The sequence below is a fragment of the Triturus cristatus genome, unplaced genomic scaffold, assembly GCF_964204655.1.
Source record: "Triturus cristatus unplaced genomic scaffold, aTriCri1.1 SCAFFOLD_159, whole genome shotgun sequence".
Classification (NCBI taxonomy): domain Eukaryota; kingdom Metazoa; phylum Chordata; class Amphibia; order Caudata; family Salamandridae; genus Triturus; species Triturus cristatus.
Window position 1 is genome coordinate 658,777 of NW_028188236.1, and position 21,017 is coordinate 679,793.

General features: G+C 36.7%; 1 protein-coding gene across 2 annotated transcripts in view; it reads left to right on the forward strand.

Moving 5' to 3' along the window:
- Positions 1–21,017, forward strand: part of LOC146769249 (uncharacterized) — an 81,646-nt gene that overhangs the window by 18,194 nt on the left and 42,435 nt on the right. The window contains exon 2 of one of the 2 annotated variants that reach the window (XR_014976351.1): positions 15,203–15,359. The exons of the other annotated variant lie outside the window; for it this stretch is intronic. The gene's annotated coding sequence lies outside the window, so the exon portion shown is untranslated. The remainder of the gene's footprint in view (positions 1–15,202; positions 15,360–21,017) is intronic. 2 annotated transcript variants of the gene reach the window in all.

Genomic DNA, 21,017 nt, shown 5'->3' on the forward strand with positions numbered 1-21,017 from the left:
ATCATCTAAAAACAATACTTATTTATTTAAAATACCGTCTGATATTTTTGTTTCAGAAGTATAATCACAATATTATATCTCAAATAACTCCACAATACATCTGATTCCATTTCCTTTAGGCCAAATAGTAATTTTAAAATTCTTTTTTGATTAAATTCCCAATGGTAATCCAATAAAATTCTAAAGTTAAATTTGTACAGATCTCACCGATTCTCTGTAACATTTTGGTTCCCGAAAGATTTATTAATAATTTAATAGGTCCACAATAGAATTGGTTACTTTTCCGCATGGCCAAATAGTAATTTTAAAATTCTTTTTTGAAAAAATTTCCAATGGCACTCCAATAACATTCCAAAATTTGAATTGTGCAGATGTTACCAATTTTATCTAAATTTTTGGTTTTTGAAAGTTTCATAAAAAATTATAAAAGTCCACATTACAATTGGTTATCTTTCCATTAGGCCAAATGATAATTTAAAAAATCTTTTTTTTGAAAATTCCAATGGTAATCCAATAAAATGGTTTTATTGTTTTGTCCAGATTTTGCCAAGTCTCTCTAAAATTTAGGTTTCAGGAAGATTAGATAGGAATTTGCTAAATCAAAAGGCAAACGTTGCTTAAAAACCAATTGGGAATCATTACACAGTGTCCAGCCTTTCTCACATTTAAGATAAACTGTGTAATGTCCAGAAGTAACAGTAGGTCCTTCATGGAAAATTATTGCAACAGTTACAAAAGTTTTTCCTGAAATTGATAATTGCTGTCCTGTAAACTTCTTTATTAAAGTATCCAATTTTGAACCATCAGCTCTACATCGTTGCATCATTAAAATTACATACTGTCCGTATTCCTTTAAAATTAATGTTGAAAACATGTCAGATTGACACTCACCGCATTGCATGCTATGATTAGCATCTTTAACTAATTTAGCAAAAGTGACTGTTTTACTCTCTGGTAATGTCAAATAAATAAACCTTTCATTATCAACATTAGAGCCACATATATTATAACAGTTTTCACAAGTATGTTCCCATTTATAAGAGAGACCAAATAAAATATCAATTGCAACTTCTTCTTCTTCCAGTACTTGAAGAAAATACATCAAAAATTCATGTGCATCTTGCTGTTCATTTTGAGAAAACTGTGTTCGTCCTGAACATACATCTAAAAGTTTTCTAATTTCAGTAGCACTTTCTATTTGACTTTTATCATTACTCAGCTTATGAAAAAGGAGACTCAGCTCAGAACAGAATCTTTTTCCCTGATTTACTATTATCTGCTCTTGCAAACTTTCAAGATAAAATGCAACATTCAGCACTACATTAGCGTAGCAGTTGACACCAGAGCTATTTTCAAAATGACATCCTACAACCTGTTCTTCATTTTCCTTTTTCTTTTTGCTTGCAATTACATCACTCCTCTTTTTTTTCCTCCTCTCTACATCTTCATTACAGATATTCTCATTTCTCCTTTTACGAGAAACTACATGTTTCTCCAACACAGGATACTGACCTAAATGAGGAGCATAGGTTCTTCTTAATCTATTATACTCCTTTACACAATTTGCATCAGCACTAACTTTTGAGTCATCAAAGTCTATCATGAATAAACCAGATAATGTTTTCACTCGTGACAAAGCTACATAAGCCATACCTTCTTTGAACACAGTTGAACCAATGTTCACAAATGCACAATCTACAGTCAATCCTTGAGACTTGTGAATAGTTACAGCATATGCTAGAGAAAATGGAAACTGCTTTCTACGTACATATAAGTCTTTCACAAGCATGAAACGAACTGAACAACGACAAATATCTTTAACTTCTTCTATCTGATCACATTTTATTTTTAAACATTCAATTCCATCTTTTTTCTGATAATTAATAAAACCCACAACTCTTCCCATAGCTCCATTAACTAAACCTTTTTCAACATCCAAATTTCTCCTTAAAAATACTCTACAGTTCATGCAAACATATAGATTTTTTTCTAATCCAGCTGTTTTGGAAATGTTCTTCTCTAGTGAATTCAATTTATTTTTCAGTGTGCCTGTTACTGTGACAGTAATTCTTCCATCCTCAATTTTGTCAACTGCTTCCAATTTCCTGATCTCCTCCTTTTCCAATTTCAAAAGCTCCTCATTGAATATTGAGCATTCACGTAGAGTTGGCATTAAGCAGATGACACTTTTGTTTTCTGCAATGTTCTTGTATATCTTCTCTGCAACTATTTCTTCCTTTGGAAATAAATTATGTAGCAGCCGACTCTGTAATGCTTTTGTGCCAGCTTCAGTGAGTAGTCCAATTCTGATATCTTTCAGAATACTTCCATATTCTTCATCGTTTGCTTGCCTCATATTAGTAGTAAGTTCCTTGTACTCAAAGAAGGACCAAATATTTGTATTACCGATGCTTCCCAATGACTTCTTCGTGTCTTCATGTGTGACAGTATTAAACACTGGTTGTCCTTTAACTGGAGTAAGTTGCAAAAGATCTCCAAAAACTGACGTGTTTTCCACCAACAACATGTCATAGTCTGTCTTCAAAATTTGCTGCATTCTTAAATGCACAAAGGCAAGCATTAAGTTTGATACCATGCTCACCTCATCAATAATGAGAACTTTCATCTTCTTCAATACTCTTGAAACTTCCAAGGATGCTTCTCCAGTTAGCTTGTTGTATTGTATTTTGTTCTCATGCTCCACTGGTAACATTAGCAAATGATGTAAAGTGATTCCTTTTATGTTATATGCTGCTAACCCAGTTGGAGCAGTTACCACACAAGACAAAGTAGAATCCGTTTTTTGCTGTAGGTAGCTTCTGATGACTTTTATAAGGAAACTTTTCCCAGTTCCAGCTTGTCCGCTTACATACATCCTGATTGGATGAAATGATGTGCATGAGCACTCTTTTTTTTCATGTTGAAATCCGTGATCAATTTTGCTTCTGATCTCTTCATAAATTTGTTGCTGCTCTTCATTCAGTTGTCTTTCCAAATTTTGTAAGTCTATAAATTCTTCTTGAGCTTGATTCATAGCCGTTTCCACTTCATTCATGGCTATTGATGCTTCATTTTCAACGATTGGTTGTCCTAGGGGATCTTGACTGAGTGTTCCTGAACTTTGGCTGTCTTGAGAACTGTCTCTAGCTACTTCTGCTGCAATTGTAGTTTCCTGTTCAATTTCTTCATTTAACATTTGCAGATAAGTTGTGAATGTACTGCATTGTATGCTGTCTTTGCAAGCATTAAAAGAATCTTCATAGCTTTGAAATTCTCCCAGTAGTTCGTCCTCTGAACGCCATGGTTTAAACAGCTGTAAAAGAGCCAAGTAGTAAAATTCCTTTTTGTCAGTAGTGTCGCAACTCAGCTTCCTGTGATTTATCAAACTTCCTTTTGTTTGCTTCACCAAACATCCTTCCTCACCAATCACTTTATATTTTCCATTGTTGATGTCTTCTGCGGCTTTCCGTGAATAAATGTAGTTCTGCAGCACTTCATAGAGACACATGTTCTCCAGATGTTGACTTCTTTTTGGATAATATGTGTCCAACATGTTTGATTTCAAAATATCTGTACTTTGTGGGTCATTCTCAGCCAAATATTCAATTTCTCCAACAGATTTCAGTACCCGATTTCTCATTGCTGCAAGGCCTAAACTTGCCCAAATTCTTCTTCTTGATTTCGAGTAGAGACTTGCAGAAGATAACCTATCTGAACATTCGTAGGATCCAATTTCTCGATGCGATAACATCTTCAAACTGAAACTGTACAGCTTCTTACTGACAGTCTTCTCGTGAGAAATCTCTTCCCACATTTCCTTCAATTCTGTTTTTTCTGATTTCGTAATGTAAGACGTTACATATCGAGCAACAGCAATGGAATTGTCAGCTACATACTGTATATCCATGTTAGCGTTCCACATGGATAAAATGACTGGGTTGTAGTCATTTATATTTTTTGATTCTTCTTTTCTTTTTAGGTTGTAGGTATTCTTGGGTGATTTTCTTGTGATAGTATGTCTCACAGCTGACATAAAACTGTTTACTCTTCCATTTGAAAGAACAGGTCTAGGAAATCCAAATCGACATTTAGTGTAGTATTTATCTTTGCTCTTGTATTTCCGTCGACAGTACTTTCCACACCGATGACTTTGGAAACGTAAAACTTGCTCCTTTAACTTTTTCCCTTCTGTGCTTTTTGGTATAGCACATGTTGCATATTCTTCAATGTAAGATAACACTGCTTCATCAGCATCTGTTCCAAACTTTGGGGCATCCTTGATCCACAACAGCATATGAATATGAGGAGCACCTCTTGCCTGGTACTCTTTTCTCCAAAAGAAATCTACAACTTCTCCAAGAGGTGGATTTTTTTTATTGCAGATGAAGGACATCATAGCCTCAAATCTATGATTGAAATATCTGCAAACATTAACTGGATCCAATGAGCACAGTTCTCCTGCTGTTTTGTATTCGATGTTTTTAATGTTTGAATTTGCCTCTCGTAGAAAATCCAGTAAATCATCCCAAGCGTACTCGGCACAGCTTAGGGTAAGGAACCATGTTGGTGTTCCTAAATTCCGTAACATGCATTTTAATTCACCATGGCGTCGGTACCAATATTCATTTGTCCCACGCTGACAAGCCATCAGATTGATCAGTTGTGTTTCCAAATGATCATCTCGGTGCTGCACTTTCTCCATAAAATCCTTAGCAGACACATTTTGTAAATGTACTCCACTTTTTAAAATGTGATTTACTGCATAAGACAGTGCAGACAAGTCGCTTTCAAATAAAAGATGGAACAAATAAGGAATACTTTGTCGAAATCTGGGATCTTCAGCATATAGTCTTGTAGTCCGATACTCAGAAGCTGGAATCTGTTCCGGACGTTCATCGTATCGTCCTCCTTTTCCTTTAGGAAACAGCTGGGGAAAACATCGAGCTTCCAAGCTCTCCTCCCATACACTCACGGGAGTTCCTTTTGCTTTCTTCATCTGAAACAGATCAATATTGTCTCCCATAACTTCTTTTGAATGGAGAGGATGTATGCTAAAATGTTCATATATTTCTTCTTCCTTTGACTTGTCCACTTTTTCAATTTGTCCAGTTGGTGTTTCTGTGTCTTCTTGTAAATCTTCTTCTTCTTCTTCTTCTATATAAATTGATTCATACCATTTGTTATTCCTTTTCAAATACAAATTTGCTCTTTGTACTTTCCGCACATCTACCAGCTCCTGCCAAATCTTCTTATTCTTTGTAGGTACACCATTAACCAGAATAATTAATGGTTCAGTTTCCAAAGTATCCGCATCAATAGTTTCCATATTTTTTTTCAAATCCAAGGGCAAATACACCACTCTACCTTTTAAACCTCTCAGTAAATCTGAAGGAGGTAATTTACCAGTTTTGGGCTCCATACGTACTATGGTCTGGAACGGATGAACACATTGAATGAGCATAGACTCATATGTATTTAATTCAGAAAGTTCAGCAGGAATAGCATCCAATTCTAAATTATTATGTACAGCTCTGGTCGGCATTCTATTTTCCTCTAACTTGTTGTAACAGTATTTACAAATACGCTGATCTTCACCCAAATCAAAACAATTTTCAAGAAATATATATGTGGCAAAATCCTTCCACTTATAATTATCTTCATTTTCACTCTTTCTGTAGAGATCAACATTCCTAGTTTGTTTTCTATAATGAGTTCTGCGGCAACAAATACAAGTAAAATTTGGTCTTTCATTAGAGATTATTGCAAATTTTGTTATGTGATCATTAAATGTGTTACTTACAGAGGGTTCTACATTCTCTTCCACTTATTCCTCATTTACTGTGTCCTTCTCTGCACTGTTTTGTTCAGGACCAAAGTAACAAAACTGAATTTCATCAACCACCTTCTCTACATCTGATACCGTTCCTCGGAACAGAGCCCTATTCAATTCATTTAACTTTATTGCTGGACTTTTTGCAAAATACAACCGTCTCACAAACTTTCTCATTTCAGTATGATGAACAGCCAGCATCCTAAAATGATGGAAAACACTATTACACACTTTTCTAGAGAGACAAGCCAGAGAATGACCCTGCAAACCAGTATTCTCTCTCACTCTGCATGGATCCAGACTTTGAAGCACCTTAATCTTCTGTTTTATACTTTTTTTACTATATTCTCTTAGAAACTCACGAAATTTGTCAATAGATTCCTGACGCACAGTGCAAATACTACTACAATTCCAAGTGTACACTGGGGCTTTAGGACGTCTCCCCATAGCCTCATCCGCCATCACTTGTACCTCATCTCTTGGAACCATTATCTCCTTCTCCATTATGCAACCATTTGTCACTTCGTAACCACGACCTCTGGTGTCAACTGCATGCAGCAAACTATTACTTTGAAAATAGCTCTCTTCATTAAAAAAAGGTTCACTACTTGAACTATGCATCCACTTTCCTAAAAACACTTTACAAAAGTTTGTTCTGTTCACTACTCTTTTCCTTTTGCTATGTGATTTCAGTACATTAACCATTTTGTCTAATGTACGCATCCTATTCAAAATTAAAATGAATAGTTTCCTTTTTAATTCTAATGCCTTTGCTGCAATGACTTCAATTTCTTTTTTTCTTTTATAAAACTTACTCTTTTGCTTATATTTCTTCACATCCTTTATCAAATTGGACATAACTCTTCTCTGAAACATTTTTCTACGTATCTCTTTAAACGCTGTTTTTCTGTTTATGTAAATCTTTTCAGTTGCAGAAGGTATATTTGCATTAACTAAATTCTCAATTTTTTCCTGTCCTTTTCGTTTCATAACATTCTTTCCAGTACAGACATTTTGTACATTTTTCCTTCTTTTGAATATATTTTTAAGAAATTGTTTTTTCTGCTTACCAGAAGATTTTTTCTTTTTCCCAACATGAGCATCTTCTACTAACTTTGGTCCTCCAGTTGTCTTCAAATATACGTTTTTTTCTGGGTTTTTTTAACTCTGGATTTTGTAGGCATCTTAAATTTTGTTCACTGCTCTTCAGCAATACCTGAAAAAAACTAAAAAAAAAATCCTTTATTTTATTTAAATATACTACTACATTTCTTTTCACATTAGTCACAAAACGAAATTTCTTTGCCAATTTCAAAGCACACTTACTGCTCTTTTTTTTTTGACAAGTAATAATCACTTTTACAGACTGACACATTATGAATCCACTTTTCAGATTTTTTAAAAAGCCCATGTCCAGACTGCTTTTTCAGACCACCACCATATGTATGCTGGGTGACTGCCTACACTCCAGCAAGGGCAACCAGCCTTAGTGATGCTGAATGTATTTGCATTACAGACTGAAACCTCAAACCCCACTCGCTTGTGAATACTGTGCATGATTATACATGGAAAGGAGCTGGGTGTGTGCTAAGAGTCTGCTTCTGCACCAAAAAAACGCTCCCCCTTTTTCCTACTAATGCAACTGTGAAATCACCAGAGCAAAACGCAATAAATCTCTGCCTGTAATTCCTATTTGCACACAGAGTCATGTTTTCACATTAGTCACAAAACGAAATTTCTTTGCCAATTTCAAAGCACACTTACTGCTCTTTTTTGTTGACAAGTAATAATCACTTTTACAGACTGACACATTATGAATCCACTTTTCAGATTTTTTAAAAAGCCCATGTCCAGACTGCTTTTTCAGACCACCACCATGTGTATGCTGGGTGACTGCCTACACTCCAGCTTGGGCAACCAGCCTTAGTGATGCTGAATGTATTTGCATTACAGACTGAAACCTCAAACCCCTCTCGCTTGTGAATACTGTGCATGATTATACATGGAAAGGAGCTGGGTGTGTGCTAAGAGTCTGCTTCTGCACCAAAAAATGGTTCCCCCTTTTTCCTACTAATGCAACTGTGAAATCACCAGAGCAAAACGCAATAAATCTCTGCCTGTAATTCCTATTTGCACACAGAGTCATGTTTTCACATTAGTCACAAAACGAAATTTCTTTGCCAATTTGAAAGCACACTTACTGCTCTTTTTTTTTTGACAAGTAATATTCACTTTTACAGACTGACACATTATGAATCCACTTTTCAGATTTTTTAAAAAGCCCATGTCCAGACTGCTTTTTCAGACCACCACCATGTGTATGCTGGGTGACTGCCTACACTCCAGCAAGGGCAACCAGCCTTAGTGATGCTGAATGTATTTGCATTACAGACTGAAACCTCAAACCTCACTCGCTTGTGAATACTGTGCATGATTATACATGGAAAGGAGCTGGGTGTGTGCTAAGAGTCTGCTTCTGCACCAAAAAATGGTTCCCCCTTTTTCCTACTAATGCAACTGTGAAATCACCAGAGCAAAACGCAATAAATCTCTGCCTGTAATTCCTCTTTGCACACAGAGTCATGTTTTCACATTAGTCACAAAACGAAATTTCTTTGCCAATTTGAAAGCACACTTACTGCTCTTTTTTTTTTGACAAGTAATATTCACTTTTACAGACTGACACATTATGAATCCACTTTTCAGATTTTTTAAAAAGCCCATGTCCAGACCAATACACCTTAATTTATCGTGAAAACATAGTCCATATTATTTTACATGTTCCTCACATTTAAATTTCTCCCAAAACAGAAAATAATAAACACAACTTCAACAAAAAGAATTACATTTCTATTATTCATTTCTTAATTTACCATATACATCTCCTCTCAAACTCTAACCTCACCTTTAAAATTAGTTAGTTGTGATAGAAATGTGGCACTCAAACAGCAGATTATCAGAGCCAGGACCTCTGTTCTCTACACCTCTCTCCTCTCAGCAGAACCAGATAATGGCAAACTTTCCCTCTCTTTTTCCACACATATACATGTTAATTTCAAATCTCAGTGCTTCCCCCTTTTTTTCAAATGTAATCACACATTTCTATTGGTTGAAAACCAACCCTTTTCCAAAAGTACCCTTCCCCCTACTTGACTTCTGCCTAGTACCCTTCCCCCAACTTGACTTCTGCCTGCTACCATAGCAACAGCTCATGGAACACTGCTGTGTGGAGTTAGGTCAGAAGTTCGCCACACAATGTTTCAATTCCACAGAGCAAGAGTGCTTGACTTTTCAAACCTTACAGCAAATCCATAGTACTGTTCTTTGGTAACACATTTTTCTGTACCAATACAAAACATGCTTCTATTATTTTACACATACAGCCTAGTTTTTAGTGTAGAATGGTATGAAACAGCCAATCAGTTCTTTTTTTTTATAAAAAAATATGTATGCCTCCATTTCCAAACTGTCTTTCATTTCTTTTTACCATTCTACTGAATTACACCTCCTGAGTGCATCCAGATCTCCTTTGAAGATGTTCACAGTGTGGATTGTAGGACACAGCTATGTCTTCTGGAGTGAAAAATTTGCAGAGAAAAGAGGTATGGTGAGAGACCTTGCTTTGCCAAATGTAGACATCAAATGGATTGGTCAGAGAGGGTTAAAGTGGCACCAATTAATGCCTTTGGTGAAAACCTTTCAACATCTCCCACAGCCTAACCTTATTATTGTGCACTGTGGTGGTAATGACCTAGGCACTTTAACTGGGGTAGGTCTGGAAATGCTTATTAAGGACACCTTTGTGCAATTGATGTCGCTTTTTCCACAAACTGCCTTTGTATATTCGAACATATGCCAAAGGCAAAAGTGGAACTGGTCCAACCAATTTTGTCCGCAGATTGACAAAGCAAGGAAGCACGTCAACAAATCTATTTCTGCTTTCCACAGAGACTATGGTATGGGTTCCATTTACCACAACAACTTGCGTTACGACATGCAAGACATTTATAGAGGAGATGGTGTGCACTTCAATGATGAAGGGAACAGAGTCTTCCTCTTGAACCTCAGACTCTGCATCGGTACTTACTTGTAGGTACCAAAAAACAAACAATAAACACAAGGGCTCTTTTTAGAGCCACCTTATATCTAAACACTTAAATGCGATTTTTTTTTTAAATTTGTTTTATTAAGTTTTTTTTCGGGTGCGCGCTGGGTGCGCGCACTCGGCGATATTTTTTAACAAAATATTAATCTTTTTTTTTTGCCCTACAAGGTCCTACTTTGACCCCCTTACAATGCCTACTGGGTCTATTTCTACCCACTCTGCCCCCTTTTCAAGTTCTCCCCCTTTGTTTATCACCCCCTCTTTATGCGATAGACAAAATGGCGGCCGCCGCTTCCTGATTTCCACCGATTCGAATGTTTACTAAGATCTAACAACCAATCAGAATTGCGCACGGCGAGGTGCGCGCACCCAGCGCGCACGGAGCGCGCTTAGATATATATATATTGATTTAAAGGCTATTTTCTCATAATCTACTGAACAGATTTACACCAAACCTACAAAAGGCACTTCCTTGACCTGGGGACTACCTCTCTGCCAAATTTCTAGTAATTATGTTCAGCCGTTCGGGCTGTAGCCCTGTCTAAAGGTCCTATGGAAAAATGCATGGGGAAAACACGTTTTGGGACCCCCCCTTTTTCTCAGCCCCCGCTGGACGAATCCCCCCCGAGACTTTCAGGGTAGGAGCGGAGCGTAGCGCCCCACCTATTTTGAAAAATTCGCGAGGATTCGTCGACCGGCGCCAAAGTTATTCAAAATAGAATGTTGAGGTTTTCCTATGGAAACGTGGTCCTAACTATAACTACCTACTGGCGACCGCCAGTAGGTTTTATATATATATATATATATATATATATATATATTACCTACTGGCGGTCGCCAGTAGGTAGTTATAGTTAGGACCGTGTTTCCATAGGAAATCCGCAACATTCTATTTTGAATAACTTTGGCGCCGATTGACCAATCCTGGCGAAATTTTCAAAATAGGTGGGACGCACCGCTCCGCTCCTACCCTGAAAGTCTCGGGGGGGATTCGTCCAGCGGGGGCTGAGAAAAAGGGGGGGTCCCAAAACGTGTTTTCCCCATGCATTTTTCCATAGGACCTTAAGTCCAAGCTACAGCCCGAACGGCTGAACAGAATTACTTGACATTTGGCAGAGAGGTAGTCCTCAGGTCAGGGATGTGCCCTTTGTAGGTCTGGTGTAAATGTGTTCAGTATTTGCTGAGAAAATAGCATTTAAATCAATATATATATCTATAAGCGCGCTCCGAGCACGTACGGTAAGCTTACCGTACGCGCACGGTGCCGTTCGCGAGCTTAATTCTGACTGGTGGTTACATGACTGTAAACATTCGAATCGGTCGAAATCAGGAAGTGTCGGCCTCCATTTTGTGTGTCTCACACTGATAAACAAAGGTGGAGAACGTGGAAAGGGGGCAACGAAGAGAGTTGCAGACCCCCTAGCGTTTGTCAGGGGGTCCAAGAAGGTCATAAAAGTATGAAAAATACATTTAAATTTTATTTTTTTTTAAACGCGGGGTGCGCGTACGGTAAGCTTACCGTACGCGTACGGTAGAAAAAAAAACAATAAAAAAAATAGAAGTAAAAAACAAATTTAAGTGTTTAGATATTAGGGGGCTCTAAAAAGAGCCGTTGTGTTTATGAAGTGTTTTTGGGTACCTACAAGTAAGTACCGATGCAGAGTCTAAAGTTCAAGAGGAAGACTCTGTTGCCTTCATCAGTGAAATGTACACCGTCTCCTCTATAAATGCCTTGCATGTTGTAACGCAAGTTGTTGTGGTATATAGAACCCATACTATAGTCTCTGAGGAAAGCAGAAATAGATTTGTTGACGTGCTTTCTTGCTTTGTCAATCTGTGGACAAAATTGGTTGGACCAGTTCCACTTTTGCCTTTGGCATATGTTAGAATATACAAAGGCAGATTGAGGAAAAAGCGACATCAATTGCACAATGGTGTCCTTAATAAGCATTTCCAGACCTACCCCAGTTAAAGTGCCTAGGTCATTTCCACCACAGTGCACAATAATAAGGTTAGGCTGTGGGAGATGTTGAAAGGTTTTCACCAAAGGCAATAATTGGTGCCACTTTAACCCTCTCTGACCAATCCATTTAATGTCTACATTTGGCAAAGCAAGGTCTCTCACCATACCTCTTTTTTCTGCATACTTTTCACTCCAGAAGACATAGCTGTGACCTACAATCCACACTGTGAACATCTTTCAAGGAGATCTGGATGCACTCAGAAGGTGTCTTTCAGTAGAATGGCAATATGAAATGAAAGACAGTTGTAAAATGGAGGCATACATATTTTTTTTAAATAAAAAGTCCTCATTGGCTGATTCAAATCTTTTTACAGTAAAAAGGAGGCTGTATGTGTACATTTTTAGAAGCATGTTTTGTATTGGTTCAGAAAATTGTGTTCCCACAGAAGATTAATTTGGATTTGCTGTTAGGTTTGACAGGTGAAGCACTCTTGCTCTTTGGATTTGAAACTTTGTGTGCTGAACTTCTGACCTCTCTCCTCACAGCAGTGTTCCATGAGCTGTTGCTATGGTAGCAGGCAGAAGTCAAGTTGGGGGAAGGGTACATTTGGAAAAGGGTTGAAGTTTTCAACCAATAGAAATGTGTGATTTCATTTGAAAAAATGTGGGAAGCACTGAGATTTGTAATTACCATTTATATGTGTGAAAAAAGAGAGGGAAACATTGCCATTTACTGGTTCTGGAGAGAGGAGAGAGGTGTAGAGCTCTGATATTCTGACTCTGATAGTATGCTGTTTGAGTGCCACATTTCTTTCTCAACTAAGTAATTTTAAAGGTGAGATATGAGTTTGAGAGAGGATGTATGTGGTGATTTTTGATATAAATATTAGAATTGTGATTCTTCTTTAAAAGTTATGTTTTACATTTTGTGGTTTGGGAGATATTTAACTGTCTTTAACTAGTTAAATATTATGGAGTGTGTTTTTACCATAAGTTAAGGTGTACTGGTATCACTGAGGAAAACTGTTGTGTGCCTAGAATCAACCCGTGAGTATGTGTGCACACAGGAATTGTTGTTAGAGATTTTAATAGTGATGGTCCGGTTCTGTAAGAATGGCATTTGTAGGAAAGGGGCAGCTTTCTTTTTGTAAATATGATGGTTTCCATTCAGCATAAATCAGTAAGACACAAATGGGAGGCAAATGCTAACACATTTGAAATTGAAATCGCAGATTTTGCTTCTAATCATGCAATTGCTGAGCTTGGTCATACATATACAAAACTGCAATTAAACCTTGCCTCACATGTACTTTTACATACATTACTACAATGTTTAAGCTGTTATGGATGCATGCATGAATATGTCTCTTGCAACTGAAAATACACAGTCTAAATAAGCAGACTGTTAGCACACATCCAGCAGTTTATCCTGTACAATCATGCTTAGTATTCACAAGTGAGTGGTGTTTCAGGTAGCAGTGAGTAACGCAAATACATTCAACATCACTAAGGCTGATTTGTTTTGCTGGGGTGTAGTCAGTAACCAAGGTCACACATGTTCATGGTCTCAAAAAGCTGTTTGCACATGTGCTGTTTTCTGTTTCTGAAAACTGTAATGAAAATGTATCAGACTATTAGAGTACTTATCACTTGCAGAAAAAAACAGCAGTAAGTGTGCTTTCAAATTGGCAAGCAAATTTTGTTTTCTGACAAGAATCACAGCATGAGTCTGTGAGCACACAGGAATTTTTGTCCGAGATGTATTTCGTGTCACTCTGGTTCTTTTAGAATTGCATTGGTAGGAAAGGGGAGGTTTTGAATGTTGTCAGAGATTTTATTTCTGTTGGCCTGGTTGTGTAAGAATGCCATTTGTATGAAAGGGTCAGCTTTTGTTTGGGTACTGTGATGGTTTCTATTCACTATAAATCAGTATCAGACAAATAGGAGGCAAATGATAACACATTTGAAATAGATATAGCAGATTTTGCTACTAAACATGGAATGGGTGAGGTTGGTCCTACATATACAAAACTCCAATTAAACCTTGCCACACGTGTACTTTTACATACATTACTACAATGTTTATGCTGTTATGGATGTATACATGCATATGTCTCTTGTAACTGAAAATACACAGTGTGCATAAGCAGACTCTTAGCACACACCCAGCAGTTTATCCTGTAGAATCATGCTTAGTATTCACAAGTGAGTGGTGTTTCAGGTAGCAGTGAGTAACGCTAATACATTCAACATCACTAAGGCTGATTTCTTTTGCTGGAGTGTAGTCAGTCAGCAAGGTCACACATGTTCATGGTCTCAAAAAGCTGTTTGTACATGTGCTGTTATCTGTATCTGAAAACTGTAATGAAAATGTATCAGACTGTTAGAGTACTTAACACTTGCAGAAAAAAACAGTAGTAAGTGTGCTTTGAAATTGGCAAGCAAATTTCGTTTTCTGCTTAGCATCACACCATGAGTCTGTGAGCACACAGGAATTGTTCTCAGAGATCTATTTCGTGACACTCTGCTTCATTTAGAATTGCATTCGTATGAAAGGGGAAGCTTGTTTTCTGGAAATGTGATGGTTAGCATTCAGCCCAAAACAGTATCTCAAATAAGAGGCAAATGCTAACATATTTGAAATCAACATGGTAGATTTTTCTTCCACTCTTGCAATGGGTCATGTAGTTGCTACATGCTAAAAACTCATATTAACCCTTACCACACATGTAGTCTTACATACATGTTTACAGTGTTTAAGCAGTTATGTAAGGGTCCATTCAAGTCTCTCTTGCACCTGACAGTAGACAGTCTCCAGAACCACACTCTTAGCAGAGAGCTAGCTGTTTTTCCTGTACACTCATGCTTACTAATCAGCACTGTGTGGTGTTTTAGGTAGGAGTGAGGAACGCTAATGCATTGAACATCACCAAGTCTCATTATCTTTGCTGGAGTGTAGTCAGTCAGCCAGGTTACACATGTAAATGCTCTGAAAAAGCTGTTTGGACATGTGCTCTTTTCTGCCTCTCTAAACTATAAAGAAAATGTGTCAGACTGTTGGAGTAATTAACAGTTGCAAAAAAAAAAAGTAAGTGTGCTTTTGAATTGCAAATCAAATATCGTGTTCTGCCTAGAATCACACCAAGAGTCTGTGTGCACACAGGAATTGTTCTTAGAGATTAAATTCGTGTTGGTTTTGTTGTGTTTTTCACTTGTAGGAAAGGGGTAGATAGTGTTATAAGATTAGAAAAGATCATAACAAATATGGTAATATATTTAAATTACAAAAAGGTATTTTTTTTAGTTTCTTTCAGGTATTGCTGCAGAGCAGTGACGAAAATATAAGATGCCTATAAAATCAAGAAAGCGAAAACAACAGAAAAAACATGTATATTTGAAGACAACTGGAGGACCCAAGTTAGTTGAAGATGCTCATGTTGGGAAAAAGAAAAAGTCTTCTGGTAAGCAGACAAAGGAATTCTTTAAAAATATATTCAAAAAAAGGAAAAATGTAAAAAATGTCCCCATTGGAAAAACTGTTTCAAGTAGAAAACAACAGGACAATAGTGAGAATTTACTAAATGCTAATGTACAAGCAGAAGCAATAAAAATTGACTTGAAAAGAAAATCAGCATTTAAAGAGATCCGTAGGAAAATGTTTCAGAGAAGAGTGATGTCCAATTTGCTAAAGGATGTGAAAAAATATAAGAAAAGAGCAAAATTTTACAAGAGAAAAAAAGATATTGAAGCCATTGTAGCTAAGGCTTTAGAATTAAAAAGAAAACTATTCATTTTAATTTTGAACAGGATGCGTACATTAGAAAAAATAGTCAATGTAATGAAGTCACAAAGCAAAACGAAAAGAGTAGTGAAAAGAAATAACTTTTGTAAAGTGTTTTTAGGAGAATGGATGCATAGTTCAAGTACTGAACCATTTTTTAATGAAGAGAGTTATCTTCAAAGTAATAGTTTGCTGCATGCAGTTGACACCACTGGACGAGCTGATGAAGTAAAAGATGGTTGTATAATGGAAAAGGAGAAAATGGTTCCAAGAAATGAGGAAGTAGTGATTGCGGATGAGGTTATGGGGAGACGTCCTAAAGCCCCAGTGTATACTTGGAATTGTAGTAGTATTTGTACTTTGCGACAGGAATCTATTGATAAATTACGTGAGTTTTTAAGAGAATATAGTAAAAAGAGTGTTAAACAGAAGATTAAGGTGCTTCAAGGACTAGATCCATGCAGAGTGAGAGAGAATACTGGTTTGCAAGGACACTCTCTGGCTTGTCTATCTAGAAAAGTTTGTCAAAGTGTTTTTCACCATTTTAGGATGCTGGCAGTTCATCGTACTGAAATTAGAAAATTTATGAGAAGATTGTATTTTGCTAAAAGTCCAGCACTAAAGTTAAATGAGTTGAATAGGGCTCTGTTCCGTGGAACTGTATCAGATGTTGAGAAGGTTACTGATGAAATTCAGTTTAGTTACTTTGGTCCGGAACAAGAAAGTGCAGGGAATGATAGTTATTGAGGAAAATGTGGAAGAGAATGTAGAACCCTCCGTAAATAAATTTGAAGATCAAATAACAAAATTTGCTATCATCTCTAATGAAAGACCAAATATTACTTGTATTTGTTGCCGGAGAAGCCATTATAAAATCCAAACAAGGAATGTTGATCTCTACAAAAAAAGTGAAGAAGAAGATAATTATAAGTGGAAGGATTTTGCAACATATATATTTCTTGAAAATTGTTTTGATTTGGGTGAAGATCATCGTATTTGTAAATACTGTTACAACAAGTTAGAAGAAAATAAAATGCCAGCTCGAGCTGTACATAATAATTTAGAATTGGTTGAAGTTCCTGCAGAACTTTCTGATTTAAATACGTATGAGTCTATACTCATTCAATGTGTTCATCCATTCCAGACCATAGTACGTATGGAGCCAAAAACAGGCAAATTACCTCCTTCAGATTTACAGAGAGGTTTAAAAGGAAGAGTTGTCTATTTGCCGTTGGATTTAAAAAAAAATATGGAAACTATTGACACAGATACTTTGAAAACTGAACCATTAGTTATTCTGGTTAATGGTGTACCTACAAAGAGTAATAAAATTTGGCAGGAGCTGGTAGATGTACGGAAAGTACAAAGAGCAAATTTATATTTGAAAAGGAATAATAAATGGTATGAATCAATTTATATAGATGAAGAAGATTTAGTAGGAGACACAGACACACCAACTGGGCAAATTGAAAAAGTGGACAAGTCAAAAGAAGAAGAAATTTATGAACATTTCAGCATACATCCTCTTCATTCAAAATAAGTTATGGCAAACACTATTGATCTGTTTCAGATGAAGAAAGCACAAGGAACTCCCGTGAGTGTATGGGAGGAGAGCTTGGGAGCTCATTGTTTTCCCCAGCTGTTTCCTACAGGAGAAGGTGGACGATACGATGAACGTGCAGTCCAGATTCCTGCTTCGGAGTATCGGACTACAAGATTATATGCAGAAGATCCCAGATTTCGTCAAAGTATTCCTTATTTGTTCCATCTTTTATTTGAAAGTGACTTGTCTGCACTATCTTATGCAGTAAATCACATTTTAAAAAGTGGAGTACATCTACATAATGTGTCTGCTAAGGATTTTATGAACAAAGTGCAGCAGCGAGATGATCATTTGGAATCACAATTGATCAATCTGATGGCTTGTCAGCGTGGGACAAATGAATATTGGTACCGACGCCATGGAGAATTGAAGTGCATGTTACGGAATTTAGGAACTCCTACATGGTTTCTCACCCTAAGCTGTGCTGAGTGCGCTTGGGATGATCTTCTGGATTTTCTTCGAGAGGCAAATTCAAACATTAAAAACATCGAATACAAGACAGCAGGAGAACTGTGCTCATTGGATCCGGTTAATGTTTGCAGATATTTCAATCATAGATTTGAGGCTCTGATGTCCTTCATCTGCAATAAAAAAAATCCACCTCTTGGAGAAGTTGTGGATTTCTTTCGGAGAAAAGAGTACCAAGCAAGAGGTGCTCCTCATATTCATATGCTGTTGTGGATCAAGGATGCCCCAAAATTTGAAACAGATGCTGATGAAGCTGTTTTATCTTTCATCGAAGAATATGCAACATGTGCTATACCTAAAAGCAGAGAAGAGAAAAAGTTAAAAGACCAAGTTTTACATTTCCAAAGTCATCGGTGTGGAAAATACGATGGAAGTACAAGTGTGAAGATAAATTCTACACAAAATGTCAATTTGGATTTCCACGACCTGTTCTTTCAAAAGGAAGAGTCAACAGTTTTATGTCAGCTGTGCGACATACCATTACAAGAAAATCTCCAAAAAATACATACAACCTAAGAAGAAAAGAAGAGTCAAAATATATAAATGACTACAACCCAGTCATTTTATCCATGTGGAATGCTAACATGGATATTCAGTATGTGGCAGACAATTCTATTGCTGTTGCTCGGTATGTCACATCGTACATTACTAAATCTGAGAAAACGGAATTGAAGGAAATGTGGGAAGAGATTTCTCACGAGAAAACTGTCAGTAAGAAACTATACAGTTTCAGTTTAAAGATGTTATCGCATCGAGAAATTGGATCCTACGAATGCTCAGATAGGTTATCATCTGCAAGTCTGTACTCGAAATCCAGAAGAATAATTTGGGTAAGTTTAGGCCTTGCAGCACTGCGAAATCGGGTACTGAAATCTGTTGCAGAAATTGAATATTTGGCTGAGAACGACCCGGAAAGTACAGATATTTTGAAAACAAACATGTTGGACACGTATTACCCAAAAAGAAGTTGTCATCTTGAGAACATGTGTCTCTATGAAGTGCTGCAGAACTACATTTTTTCACGGAAAGCCACAGAAGACATCAAAAATGGAAAATATAAAGTCATTGGTGAAGAAGGATGTTTGGTGAAGCAAACAAAAGGAAGTTTGATTAATCATAGGAAGCTGAGTTGCGACACTACTGACAAAAAGGAATTTTACTACTTGGCACTTTTACAGCTGTTTAAACCATGGCGTACAGAGGACAAATTACTTGGAGAATTTGAAAGCTATGAAGATTCCTTTAATGCATGTAAAGATACGATTGAATGCAGTACTTTCATAAATTATGTCCAAATGTTAAATGAAGAAATTGAACAGGAAGCAACAATTGCAGCTGAAGTAGCTAGAGACAGTTCTCAAGACAGCCAAAGTTCTGAAACGCTCAGTCAAGATCCTCTAGGACAACCAATTGTAGAAAATGAAGCTGCAATAGCCATGAATGAAGTTGAAACAGCTATGAATCAAGCTCAAGAAGATTTAATAGACTTACCAAATTTGGAACAACAACTGAATGAAGAACAACAACAAATTTATGAAGAAGTCCGTAAAAAAATTGATCACGGATTACTACATGAAAATAAAGAGTGCACATGCACATCATTTGAACCAATCAGGATGTATGTGAGTGGACAAGCTGGAACTGGAAAAAGTTTCCTAATTAAAGTCATCAGAAGCTACCTACAGCAAAAAACAGATTCAACTTTGTCTTGTGTTGTTACTGCTCCAACTGGGTTAGCAGCATATAATATAAAAGGAATCACCTTACATCGCTTGCTAATGTTACCAGTGGAGCATGAGAACAAAATAGAATATGACAAGCTTACAGGAGAAGCATGCTTCGAAGTTTCAAAAGTTTTGAAGAAGATGCAAGTTCTCTTTATTGATGAGGTAAGCATGGTATCAAACTTAATGCTTGCCTTTGTGCATTTAAGAATGCAGCAAATTCTTAAAGAGAGACTATGACGTGTTATTTGGAGGAAAACAAGTTATAGTTTTTGGGGATCTTCTACAGCTTACTCCAGTTAAAGGACAACCAGTGTTTAATACTGTGACACATGAAGACACGAAGAAGTCATTAGGAAGCATTGGTAATGCGAATATTTGGTCATTCTTTGAGTACAAAGAACTTACTACCAATATGAGGCAAGCAAACGATGAAGATTATGCAAGTATTCTGAAAGATATCAGAATTGGACTACTGACAGAAGTTGGCAGAAAAGCATTACAGAGTCGGTTGCTACATAATTTATTTCCAAAGGAAGAAATAGTTGCAGAGAAAATATACAAGAATTTTGCAGAAAAAATGACTGTAATCTGCTTAATGCCAACACTACGTGAATGCTCGATATTCAATGAGGAACGTTTGAAATTGGAAAAGGAAGAGATTAAGAAAATGGAAGCAGTTGACAAAATTCAGCATGAAGGAATTACTATTACATTAACAGGCAAACTGCAAAATAAATTGGATTCTCTAGAGAAGAACATTTCGAAAACAGCTGGATTCGAAAAAAATCTATATCTTTGCATGAACTGTCGAGTATTTTTAAGGAGAAATTTGGATGTTGAAAAAGGTTTAGTGAATGGAGCTATGGGTAAAGTTGTGGGTTTTGTGAAATACCAGAAAAAAGATGGAATTGAATTTTTAAAAATAAAATTTGATCAGATTGCAGAGATTAAAGATATTAGTCGTTGTTCAGTCCGTTTTTTGCTTGTAAAAGACTTATATGTACGTAGGAAGCAGTTTCCATTTTCTCTAGCATAAGCTGTAACTATTTACAAGTCTCAAGGATTAACTGTAGATAGTGCTTTTGTAAACATTGGATCTACTGTGTTCAAAGAAGGTATGGCATATGTTGCTTTGCCACGAGTGAAAACATTATCTGGTTTATTCATGATAGACTTTGATGACTCAAAAGTTAGTGCAGATGCAAATTGTGTAAAGGAGTATAATAGATTAAGAAGAACCTATGCTCCTCATTTAGGTCAGTATCCTGTGTTGGAGAAACGTGTTGTTTCTCGAAAAAGGAGATTTGAGAATATCTGTAATGAGGATGTAGAGAAGAGAAAACAAAAAGAGACTCATGTGATTGCAAGCAAAAAGAAAAAGGATGTTGAAGAGGTTGTTGGTTGTCATTTTGAAAATAGCTCTGGTGTCAACTGCTACGCAAATGTAGTGCTAAATGTTGTATTTTATCTTGAAAGTTTGCAAGAGCAGATAATAGTAAATCATAATAAAAGATTCTGTTCTGTGCTAGGTCTCCTTTAT